The sequence below is a fragment of the Dermacentor andersoni genome, chromosome 4, assembly GCF_023375885.2.
Source record: "Dermacentor andersoni chromosome 4, qqDerAnde1_hic_scaffold, whole genome shotgun sequence".
NCBI lineage: Eukaryota > Metazoa > Arthropoda > Arachnida > Ixodida > Ixodidae > Dermacentor > Dermacentor andersoni.
The window spans coordinates 175,264,816-175,277,856 of NC_092817.1; the positions used below are offsets into that span (position 1 = coordinate 175,264,816).

Below are 13,041 nucleotides of genomic sequence, written 5' to 3' on the forward strand. Positions count from 1 at the left end.
GTGTGTGTGTGTGTGTGTGTGTGTGTGTGTGTGTGTGTGTGTGTGTGTGTGTGTGTGTGTGTGTGTGTGTGTGTGTGTGTGTGTGTGTGTGTGTGTGTGTGTGTGTGTGTGTGTGTGTGTGTGTGTGTGTGTGTGTCAGGTATCAGGTAGCATATGTGGGTTTATTGACCAGTTGCCTTCACCCAAAAAGATCAAGTTCTCGTGACGCCTGCGGCAAAAAGGACGTGCCCCGTCCGCCGCCAAGGTCTGTGAGTTTTGGCGCTGGCTAACACTCCCTGGGTTCTGCTAGGACACATAAATATCCAAGAAAGTGGATGGAGCAACAGCGCCGCGGGAGCTCAATTGGTAGAGCATCGCACGCGAAATTCGAAGGTTGTGGGTTCGGTTCCCACCTGCGGCAAGTTTTTTTTTTTTTTAATCGTCCTGACTAGGTCTGTGTCCCTTACTGGGTTCTTGCTCAATACACAGTTCTGCATTCTACTCGCACCTTCCTTTCACAAGGGCTTCAAAATCTGCGTCTTTCAATGATAATATTTGCAATGAGGCAGAAGTGTGTGGTTTCTGTCACTAATGTCGCGTACACTTCGTTTGTCGGAATTCTTGATACATTTTCAACATGCAGCCAAGCCGAGGTTCTAATCCACTACTAAGACAACAGGATTTCTGGGCATTGTCATGAAACGCATTTTATAGCCAAAGCTTTATATGACTAACGTTCTCTAGATTTAGCGCCGTTCGGCAACAGAAACTGACTGAGCGATTTCTAGTAACCCAACGAGTGCAGTGCGGCGTCGCAGATGTCAAAATGCGGAACGAATTAGAACGCTCGCTGTGAACACTAGCGTGACGTCAAGGTTATCGCAGTATATAAGCAGGAGAGGTATTGGCGCTAAAAGCAGCTGCGTTATCAATGGGGCGGACACGTATACTTTATACAACCGAAGATCAGCATGTATACTAGCAGCGTCGGAGGGAACAGCAACAGTAATGTAAATGGCACCGGCGTGAAACGACCATCGAACCAGAACGTTCCCGCGATTGTGAACGAAAACGACAATCGCGATCCCGGAAACTTCCAAATGCACAACGACGCCAGACTCGCAATGCAAAAAATGACAACCATACCACTCTGTGAAGATGGAATGGCAGAGAAAGGACTTTGCTTTTCTTTTGAGATCTTTGAATGTCGTCCGCTTTAGCTGCCGTTTCATCCGCACAAAGTGGAATGGTTGTCTTTTTTTCTATGACTTCCTTTTTTTGGAACTCAATATACGGTACAACAATATCCCTTGAGCTTCATAACACCTCTGATTTTCCATGCAAATATTTTGTTAGGGCAGTCAACTTTAGCATTACTTCGAGCTTTATGCGACAACCGCCTGTGACCTGCTTACTGCAGCTGCAACGTCCCAGCCATTTCGGCGTCTCACCCTTCTTCGCGATCCTCTTCCCGTGCGCCAGGCACCACAACACGGGTAGCGGCGATGGCTTCCGCTCTACGCCTGCCCGACGGCTGGAAAACCGTCATCGACGACTCCGTTCCCGTCGCGGCAGTCCCGGTAAAGCCGCTTGTAGTGGTTGACGCAGCCTGCCGTAAAATATTTTCATCAAGTGAGTAGAATTTTGATACTGATCCTTCATTATCAGAAAAAAAGTTCAACACTCTAGCCAGAAAAATTCTAGTTAGGCAAGAGCAAATAATATTGTAGTATTCATAAAGATATTGTATCCTATTTCGAAGCTTCGGTCAGCGGGCCATATGACATAAAATTACTTTCGCGAACCTTGTCTTTTGAGTTGTCAACTCATGGAATCAGTATTTCTTCCAAAACAGGTAAAATAGCTTAAACTCATCATACACCTTGTCATGTGGCACTCACCACCGGATCGCGCGTCTTTTGAGCTTGTATATGAGAGCTTGTAAGATAATTTAGTCGCAGAACAGAAGTGGTGTTGCCGAAAGCAACCAGATTTGTACACGTTACAGAAAGAAGTAACCGATTACCATTATAATTACCGTGTTAAGATATAAATAATTACTGTTACAGATCAGTGCCCGACAGAAGTGGTCGTGCAATTATTGAAACTTAATGATTACTTTTACGTTACTTTCCTTGCAACGTTTATTGACGTTATGCAAATACAGAAAACAAAACAAGCTGGCTTTCCTTGTTCATTTCATGCTTTCCCGCCTTAAAGTGCTGTATATATTCGCTATCAGAAACTGTTAAAAATTTTGTATCGTAAGATTCTCTCGTCTCTTTTTGAAGACATGGAGACACTGAAAGTTAATTCGATGTGCAAGCTCAGGGCAAAGCCGGTACACCTTCTCCACCAGTACATCTTGTACACAAGACTACAGTTATTGATTACCGCGATGATCGCCTAAGGTTCCCTTCGGAAATGCAGTGCTTCATTGTCGCTGGGGCTGCTAGAAGGTGCTTAGGTTATAGCCGATGAAATTCTGGAAAAATTGCCCACAGGAAAATTTCTGACATCACAGTCCATGGACTCCCTCCCCATCGAACCTTTGCAGCGCTGGTTGAACTCGTTAGTCACCATCCGGTGGAGCGTCAACAAATTCACATGTCGTTCGGTACGTACAAGTATGACGCCAACCCACTCAAGTTGTCCTTTCTTCGGGCAACTCAAGGACGCTAAACACCTTCCCAGCGACACAGCCACTCAGCAACGACACAGGTTTCTGGAGATCCATGTTAACTATGTTTGGGAGGGCATCTACAATGTTGGCTTTCTATAAATGCACCGACAGCAATGCCTTTTGTCTAGTATGGCATCTGGTATTATTACGGTAGGCCTCAGAGGTAGCAGTTGTGTTTTTGCTGTAGAAAGCAACTTTCGGAAAGATGATCGCAAAGTTAGAATGTTGTTCACCCGAAGCAAATATATGAGGAAGCAGCATTACTCTGTATATACAATTTTCCGGCTGATTTCAGCAAAGGAATGCCTATTCGACTGTTAACCGTAACTGCGCTAGATCATGTAAAAAAACCGGAGGCAGCAACATGTTTTACAAATGTCCCTAAATACAGAATGATGACGATGATTACTACAATTTTGTCCATAGCTAGAATATTTCAGCCTATGCTTCATTTGTAACGCTCTATGGTATGCCGGTGATCAAAATATCTACGCGGTCTCTCACTACAATATACCTATAGCTTTCAGTTCTGAAAAAAGCTTGGGCGTAGCAAACTTCACGTAAACGTTAGCAAAATTTGTAAAACGATGATGTGAAAAACTTACGGCTTCACTCCCAGTAGGAAGTTTCTATTTAAACAACAGGGGAACTCTTGTACAAGCCTCATGTACTAAAGGCGGCTGATAAAGGTTGCATGGCATACTTCCTGGCACCCAATTTCCTAGTTATAGAGTGAAGATGTTTGTCTTTGATCTAACTTATCTGCAGTAACTTAACCGTTTGCGGGTTTATATCTTGTTTGTTCATTATATTGAAATTAGTTGTTAGCGACGATATTGGAAACTTTTTTTTTCCTCCACAATAACGTATTGTTGATGCAGCAGCGTTTAAAAAACTGGACATATAGCAGATGGCTGATTAGCACTCTTCACAAGAAAAAAAATTTTTGCGGGGGCTATTTATATGCTTTGGTTGCGAGTTCAAGCTATAGGTGGCACCAAGTTCGCTATGTGAATGTGGATATCAATGTACACACTGGAACATACACAACGGCGCTTCGTTTTGACCTAGCTGTGCCGATTGTGTACTAATGAAACACTTTGACGGCTGTGAACTGACAGTATCTCGCGTTTCGATGCTGCATTTTTTACGAAATGCATACAATTCTCTTACTGTATATGATAGAAACGCAAACTGTTTTGGTTCCGGTATTTCGTTCACTCTTTGTGTGCGTGCCCGACTTGCGTTCTGCGTTTTTTTGTGGCACTCTAATGCGGAACTCAAGTTTCTGCTATTCTTTCTCTGGTTATAAAAATAATATTCTTCATGTACAAGCAAGCTACAGTAGTAAATTATTGTGTACCACACTACCCTGCTTGTTCTCTGGCAAGAAACTCGGATTTACGTGCAAGAACTACGATACCATTATGAGGAAGGCCATAGTGGCGGACTTAGGGATAATTTTGAAAGCCTGCAGCAAGCCTGGAGCCGATGGATATCCAATGCATGATTGATGAGTGTTGTTGCATTTCGTCCCAATAGAAATGTGGAGACCACTGCCGCAATTCGGTGCCTCGAAATCGGACTTAGCAGGGCAGCACGATAGCAATTAGGTCAGTAGGGTGGGTACCGCTTGTACTCTTAAATATAAGTGACTTTTTACCAATTCCCTGGCAAATAAAATGTGGGTACTAAGTTGTGCTGCACGAAGTGCGCCAATTTGAGTGAAAGAATGCTAATAGGATTGCCATTTGGCTTCGCATGCATTTCTTTTTAACGTCGTAGCAGCTGAAGCGGAAAGCACTGCTTGCATGATTTCGCGCATAAAAGTTATGCGAAAAAAAAAAATCTGTTTTTCTAGCATCCAAGCAAATTACGTCGGTTTCCTTACATACGCTTTCATTGGCAGCTACCCTCCTTCAAGCTAACAACGCTACGTTGAAGCGCCCATTATAAAAAAAAAATGCTCTTCATTGTTATGACATCCTTCTTCTAGCGTCTGCAATGTCACACATGATCGTCTTGTAATACTTTAAAATTCCTCTTACATCTTGTAGAAAAAACTCAAAGCATTAAAGCACGGAAAGTTTTGCTGATTCAAAAAATTATTTGTGTATAGTAGGACTGTCCATAAAATAAATGTGCCCGTCAAGAACAGTAAAGGAAGGACGCGTAGCCACGAAGCGACGCTCATGCAATCCTGCACCCAAGAACAAGTGTATCCTGTGACATCATGTCAAGGCTGAGGAATCTTTTTCCTACCGCTGTATTTTGTTCGCGTCACCTCGGTCGTCTTTCCTGGTAGATTGTGGAATGACCAAACTACGGCGACAAGCCGTCGCTAAAACGCTGTATTCGAACCTCGCAGCGACCCCTTGATTTGTATAAAATGGCGCCAAATGTTTTTCGAACATAAGGTCTTTATTGCTCAGCTCAGTCGAGATTAGTGTATCTGCGATTTAGCTATTTATGAAGTATAAAAATGTAGGTCACAACGATACAAGAGGTCAGTATCAGTCACTGAGACTGTGAAATTATCAGTACGGGCGCAATTATTGCCATTACAGTGAGAAATTAGGAACTTTGCACAATAAATTGCAGTATCACTGGGTTTAAAAAAAGAAAGAATGACAATACTCATCATGAATGAAAAATGCCGCATCCGGGAATCGAATTCAGTGTTTTACAAGGGAGCTATGGAAATAGTGCAAATAATGAGATGTATTGCAGCAAGCTCGCAGCATTGCATTATTTTTAATGCCACCAATATCACTACGTATAAACACATAAACGACGTACGTCGGCCTTTTCTGTTTCCCATCGACTGTGGTTGCCACGCCTTTCTTTATATGCTTGAAGCACAATCCAACAATAAAATTAAATAGATTGTTGGGGCACGATATTGACGAATTGCGCGCTCGACACTTGCAGTTTCTAATACTTTTTCTGAGCAAGGCGTATAGTTCAAGGCAAAATGCTTCTCTACGTCGTCAAAAAAAGCAGACCAGAGGCCCTATTATGTAAAACTTTCCCAATATGTTTTATTCTAATCTCCTGACGTCAAACTTACTGCCACGAATCTACCAATTGAAGCTAAAGCCTTTTTGGTATGTTAAGAATATGGGAGGAAGCCCCTCTCTCGTACTACCATCGCGTTCGTATATACTGCTTTTTTTTCGCACTTCTTTAGTGTTCGCATGCTGATGTGAATTTAGGACTACACTGCTGAGTAGTTCAGGCATGAATCACTGTGAAAAAATGGAAGCTACCGTGCAAACCTTGAGTTCCAGAAGCTGAGCTCAAGCACATAATGTCAACAGGAGAGCTGAGCGCCGGAGAACCGCAAACCAAATTCCAAAGACGTGTACACATAACGAAACCACATGTGATTCAGCCACGGGCTGTCTGACGAAAACAGGACGGTTTTGCGAGTGACCGCGATTATCTCCTGTCGCAGTGCCCTGATGAGAAGATGTGCGTTAACTGCGTGCACTATAAAGTGTAATAACCTTTGGTGGGATTTGATTCAATAAATGCCTTTCAGAAACGCTGCAGCTGTACGCATCTGCTGCCGTGTTGGAGCGTCTGTGGTACTGCAGTGTTAAAGAGAGGGCAATTTTCTGGAACCATACCTGTGAAGTCTGTCTTGTTTTCTTTTATGCAGTCTTTAAAAAAGCTTCAGTAATGCTATTCACAAAGTGTTCACTATTTTACTCGAAAAACCTCAACAAAAGTGGGAACTGCAGTAGTAGTTATATTGTTTGGTATGCTACCCATAGAGCAGCTTTCTACTGCCGTGCCATAGGTGTAATGACGAATTGTTCACTGCAACATTTCAACTGATATTTTGATATTTCATTTGACATTGTGAATTTTAACTATCACCACATGATGTTCACCGGGAAAAAGACCTTCCCACGTTTTTGCACATGTCTCACGATTTCTTGCGTCCGTGACAAATCTTTTTATTTGCTAGAAATTTGGCAACCGACATGATCTGTAAAAAGTGCCTGTGAGTAATACCATCGCCCGTTTCTAAATATGAGTTTTAAAGCGGGGCCGCACGCAGCGTTTGCCGCTCTCGAAAAATTTTTATTCGGTTATTGCACAATAAAAGGCGTCCTATCGATTGTAAAGCCAACGTAATAAAGAACTGTAACGTGCCAAAACTGCACAATGAACGACTCTGTAGTTGAAGAGTATTCAACAATTTCCACGACCTGCAGCAGAACAAGCGAGCGCTGTGAAATATGCCCCAGAAACATGTATAGCTTAAACCGGCATTGCACAATAGTGCAAAAGAAAATGTTTTGCAACTCGATCTCTTCAGTTACGCAGAGTGCTGACGCGTACAATAACTTTCGCATTCGCCGCAATGTCCCGCTGAGAAGAGCGAGCACTGGATTAACAAGTATACGGCGCACCTCCCTGGCCGTTCATTTTGCGCAAGGGATGTGCGGAGTTTATTCTTTACGTCAAAAATTACTGGCGCTCTTTAGAGGTACACTATGAGCAGTGCTGAATCAATCGTCAGAACCATACGAATGACCAGCACTGTGCATACTTACTGTTTGCTCTGACCACGGGAATAGAAGGCAATAATATGATTTAAATAACTTGACGCCAAAACATCTGGACTCGTGCTCCGTTACGGAGAGTAAAAACTAGCTTTTGGAATTTAGTGTGCCAAACAGCATGTTAAAATTTGGAATGCGCAGATAAAAGAGTATTTTATTTTGTAAACTTCATTGGGTCCTTGTTTATTGTGTAAAACAGCGCAGGTAGCCAAAGTCAACAGGTAATTAAATTGAGTAGAGAGAACGTATAGGGTCACTAAACTTGATTGAAAATGCTGTCGCTTGTTAACGGCTTCAATCGACCCGCACCGCTAGTGCACTTTGTGGGCCGGTCATTTGACCTACTTCATTTTATTTGCGTCAGAGAAACTTGCACCTTTGTAACAAAACGTACCGGAGAATGCATTATGTGCAGCGGTTGTCCGTGCCTTTATTGGTTTTCAGCACTGACTTTAGTCATTTTCAAAGATGGTAATTTTTTATGAACTCAGAAATGAAATATGACGCAGAATTTTCTAATTCGTTTGGTTGTGCAAGAGGTTATGGTGCACTAATGACGAAAAGTTTGCCGAGCCTAACTGGTGGATTTGGTCTTAAAAGTTACTATCACCATTTCTCCCCTGCGCAGTTTAGGCTTAGAGGCGGAGGGAATCACAAATGAGATAAAAAATATCTTTAGAAAATGAGTTATTGAAAACCCACAATATCCGTCACCTGCCTATGGCTGACAAAGCGCAAAGTCTCGTTTGGTCACCATGTGCCACCTTCCAGGAATGCAATGCAAATTTACTAAACGGCATCATATATTGTCAAGTCGGTTCACTTCTAACGCTGCCAGCGACGCCAGCAGCAGGCATCAATAAATTTTTCTTTCGGAAATCATGTACCGAAGTACATGATTCCTTCCTGCTTTCTATGTTGTGCTCTACAGCGCAAGCGCATTTCATATCGTCGTCTATATATCATCATCGTCGTCCTATATTTATATAGACTGCCGGGCGAATGCATCTTCGAGCGGTCACCAACTTCCCCTATTCTGCGCTAGCCGATTCCAAGTTATGCCTCCGAATTTCCTCATTTCAACACACCACCTCATTCTCTGCGTCCTCGATTGCTCTTCCTCTCCCTTAGGACCCATTCTGTAACTCTGGAAGGCCCCCGCCTATTTGCTCCGTGCATTGCAGTGTTTGCGCAGCTTCTCTTTTTCGTTTTGTCGAATACCATATTTGATCTCTAATCCACAGCGCAGCCTTCCTGTCACCATTACATCTAACATTTTTCGTTCCGACGCTCGTTGCGCAGTCCTTACCTTCTTAACAACCTTCTTTGCTCATCCCCAAGTGTATGCCCCAATTTTTATTATGTTTAATAACATATTAGCTGAAACTTTCAATTTCCCTTGTCATTATGAGCCACGTGAACTGGAAATGTGAACGCAGCATGGCACGTAAGCGATGATCCATGTACCGTTTCTAAAGCAAAGGTATGTATCTTTTTGGTTTTTGTTCCTTTCAAAAGTGCAGGTAATGTCGATTCAGAACGCTAATCCTTCATGGTGACTTAGTATTTAGCATCAACGTACGTTTGTCTGTTAGAAGAAAGGGAGCAAACTAGAGGCAACGAAGGTGCTTTGACACTGCAGGTTTCACTGTATATATTGATCGCGTTGCGATTCTTTCAGGTCGCACAAGTCTGGCCTAGATTGTGAAAGCGTCTCATTTATTTCTCTCTGAATTCAATTTTACGATTGCTGTGTTGCCAAAAGCAAAGTGCTTCGGCCACTCGGTATGTGTTTATTCTTTGTTAATTCTCCAGAATGTGTTTGTGGCCTTCGGACAGAAGTCTTGTTTAAGAGTTACGTGCATTTCCCTGTGATTCCAACTTATCTGACCATGCACCGCTCACCAACATTTTGCCCTCGAAAACACTATACACACACTTTGTCACTGTAACACAGAGAGCTAGGAGCAACAGGTGCCAAGGCCATGTGAGTGTCACCGACTACTGCTATAGCCTCGTTGAATCAAACAAGCTTAGCGTCATTAAGGTTTACAAATTGCGTTGGATCTGCAGAGCTTTTTTTTTAAATATTGCATGTCTTGAGCTCCCGCCCATGACTAAAAGGACAGCCGTGACAGCCGTGACAGCCTAAAATCTGTAAAGTAGCACAAAGTAAGTTTCTCAAACTAGCTTCGGGCAATTTAGTAAGAAAGATAAGCAAGTAATGAGCCTGTGAGATCCTGCTTGCATGCAGTTAAGTGCGCTGAAGGCGTCTGATGTATAGTGGGTAAGAACGTGACACAAACATATTTAAAATGAAACACTCTAATGTGCAAACACCTGCGTGGGGTAAAATTGCTTTGATTTTATAAAAGAGTTTTAAATGTTGTCATTGTATAATCATGGATATACAGAGCTGCATTGTATGCACGTGAATGCCAGAGTTATTGCAATAAACCAACGGAAAAGCAGGGGTCTAATAACAAGTAGTGCGTGAGCTCCTTTTCTTTTAATAACATTGCGGCTTTAATTTCTAAAATACAACAATTAATGGTTTCAACCTAATGTCGGGTCCTGAAGCTGGCGAGCAATGTTAGTGCGGAAAAAAATCTCTATGTTGCAAGAAAACAAGGCAGGGGATAAACCTCTCACATCAACCAGAAATCAAGGTAAAGTTATAAACTTTCTCATGATCCTGTGCTTTTTATTTCTGATATTTGAGATGTTCGAATAGGTGCGCGCTTCAGATTTTCGTTGCAATAAACTGAGCAAGAGAGAAAATCTAATGCCGTTTCCAATATGTGAAAGCATCGTGCGAACAGTACGGTTGTCTTACCTGTCCCGGTGGTTTCTGTGAGCCCCAGGAAATAAATAAAAGAGGCACGAGAGAGAAAACGAAAACGTTTTTGAGGTCCTTTAAAACGCCTTCAACAGCATTCATAATTGTTCAGTATACTCGTCACGTTTGCTCTCAATTCGAGTGTTCACAAATATTCTATGAAATGAATCAATGTTGATGGTATGTACGGCGTGTTGTAGATTCTGATCGACGTCAATTATGCAGGGGCAACTGCTCTTGCCTAATGATTTCATCTTTTTGTAGGGCATAGGCGGCGACGAGGCAAGGCCTCGAAGTCCCCTCATGAGAGACCGGAGCCCGGATCAATAAACTGTGCCGGATTTAAAATAAAGTTGTTTCCATCCATCCTAGGCTGGTTCTGGATCGTAGTCCGCTGCTAGAAGCAGCACAAATCTTTCAGAAGAGAAATAGGTCTGGAGTCCATGGATTCGAAAAGTCATCGCTCTAATGAAGACCAGCTGCTGAGGTCGACCATGCTACCAGTTAAATCAGCCTAGACAAGCCACGGCCGCAACGTCTAGGAACTTCGACAAATAGTAGATGGCCAGACTGGGTTGCATCACTATCCAGCCGTTGCCCTTGCGAGTAGGCTAATGTGATCAATTTCAAAGGAATCGAAGATGGTGTGGGAAATCGGATGTGCATGGGGAGACTACGTTTGCATCAAGTCAGTCGTTCAATAAGTGCAAAGCACTTATTCAACGACTGACTGACAAGGACTGACAAGGAGGGTTCAATAAGCGCAAAGCACTTATTGAACCCTCCTTGCGAAACAAAGCTTGAAATCATTTCTGAGGCTGTTCCCTCGGCCACCGTGTCCTTTGTCAAGTGTATCATCAATCACGCGTAATACTTCAGGGCCGAATGTGCCGAAATTAAGAAATGATCTGATTGTTTGACTTGCGGAATCTTCTTCTAGTGAATACGAAACAATGTGTTTTTGTACATCATATTCATCAAATTATTCGATGTTGGCGTCGGAGAAATGACGATTGCAGCCCATTTTTTTTTTGTATTCCTTGTTCTGGGCTAGCCCCATCTTATCGCGAAAAAGATGCCGCAATTTCGTCCCGATGGTGATGGATCGATTGCGATAGCAAAATAGTAGATGGCAAACGAAGTCAGGATAGTAGTTTTACTGGCCATACAGACATGTAGACGTTCGCTCCCTCAATAAATTAGCAAGCACGGTGTCAAGCGCACAGGTAAACATGAACACGTCTCGCTCGGCGACCGCGGAAGCTCGCTGTCAAAACGCTGGAGTGAGGACTCGTGGCAACAGCAGCGAACGAAATGACCTTCGTGCACTTATCGCTTCAACGCGAACGAAAAGTCGAAAGTACAGCGCATACGAAGCTACTGACACTACGCACACTCTGCAAGCATTGCAGATCGCTTTGTTATGAGGCCCGAGCAGGCGCGTCATCAGTAGCAGCCACCGGAGAAAAACGTCCTCCCCTCCCCCCCACTCCCTTGCGTCATCCGTACCACGCGCGCGACAGGAGATGGCATGCTTCCGCCCCGCCTAGCTCACTCGCACACGCGAAAATGAGCCGCTTTCACTGGCTCACCCTCACACACTTTCACTCCCACATACAGCATATGGCGCGCGGCGACGACTTTATCGCCCTTGGACTTGATAAGGAACCTCACGGCAACGGCAGAAATGCGCCTGGGTTGTCCATATAATTGCTATCTCAATGATATCACGCTGTCTTTCTTTCCGTGGTATGCAATACGCCAAGGATACTCGAAGATGAGCGATCGGTAGTAAGAAATGGCAGTTCTTGTGTTCCATGAAAAACACCCAGCAAATCGCTTAATTATCCTCCGCAACCACGAAATACTCGAGCTCGTTAGAGTGGTAGAATGATCAGCCTGCGAGGCTTCCGGGTGGCCTAGAAAACGTAGCATTATGACCAGCGACACTTCCACATCAAAGGTGCGGTCTCAGGGCATATCTGTCTGCTCTCGATATGGACATGTGTTGCCCATTCCTCTTTGAAGTTACTCACACCAGGCCGTTAGTCAGCGTCACTACTTAAAATCCACGCACATTCCTTACGCTTGCCACAGGAAAACACTGCGCCTTACCTGAGAAGCTGCGTCAGGGAAGCTGCCGTTGATTAGAATTTATCTAGAAACTTCCGCTAGTAGGATGCGATGGCAAAAATGACAGCAGTTATTTTTTACGCAAGTTAAGTCGGATATTCGCCTAAAACTTCAATTGTCGTTGCAATACTTGGAAGCAGCGTTACCAGATCGTGCTACTATTAATGAAATTGGGCGACTTTTCGTCTGAGTTGGCGCTAAACATTTTTTTTTGCGTGTATGGTATGAAAGTTATAAACGTGGATAATGTGCCTGAGAAAGGCTCGTTATTTCTGGGCTACATTCCTTTCTTAAAGAAAACTAAGGTCGGCACATAAGACTGCTTACCTGTAGGAATATGAAAGCAGTGTAGTTGCTTTGGTGATATGTGTTGTAGCAATTGGTATGAACGGGTGGATGTCCGATCCTCCCTTTATTAATTATGTGTTTTTCTGCGTGTTTCTTGTCCGCGAAAGCTCTCGCCAGCGTTATAACTGCTCCTCTGAAAGAACAAATGAAAACGCGCCAAGCGTCTAACCATGCTCGCTTGCCCGCGAGAAGCACCAATCATCGTCCTTCAATTGGGCATTAATGCTTTTTATTCTGTGCACTCAATTTATGCACATGACGTCGCCCCCCCCCCCCCCAACCTTTGGCTACACCGTCACGTGCGTGACGATGCGGGCTTTAGGCCGCATTTTAGTCATCCAGATGGCTGCGATGTTACGTGCGCATTGACGCAGGCACTAGGCACACATGTAGTCAACCAGAACCGTGGAGCCGCCAGGGCGCCAGGCAAGGGTGCGCGTCTCACACCCCGGAGCCCCGGGTTTGATTCCCACCTTGACCGA

The 13,041-nt window shown here is 43.8% G+C and overlaps 1 protein-coding gene and 1 long non-coding RNA gene across 2 annotated transcripts in view; one reads left to right on the plus strand and one right to left on the minus strand.

The window, feature by feature from the left end:
- LOC129384968 (uncharacterized) overlaps nt 1-1,522 on the minus strand; it is an 88,671-nt gene extending 87,149 nt beyond the window's left edge. The window contains exon 1 of the mRNA XM_072287573.1: nt 1,431-1,522. The gene's annotated coding sequence lies outside the window, so the exon portion shown is untranslated. The remainder of the gene's footprint in view (nt 1-1,430) is intronic.
- Nucleotides 1-10,444, plus strand: part of LOC140217177 (uncharacterized) — a 43,345-nt gene extending 32,901 nt beyond the window's left edge. Inside the window, exons 2-3 of the long non-coding RNA XR_011893695.1 lie at nt 1,462-1,611; nt 10,343-10,444. This is a non-coding gene — a long non-coding RNA (uncharacterized lncRNA). The remainder of the gene's footprint in view (nt 1-1,461; nt 1,612-10,342) is intronic.
- Nucleotides 10,445-13,041: the final 2,597 nt, after the last annotated feature.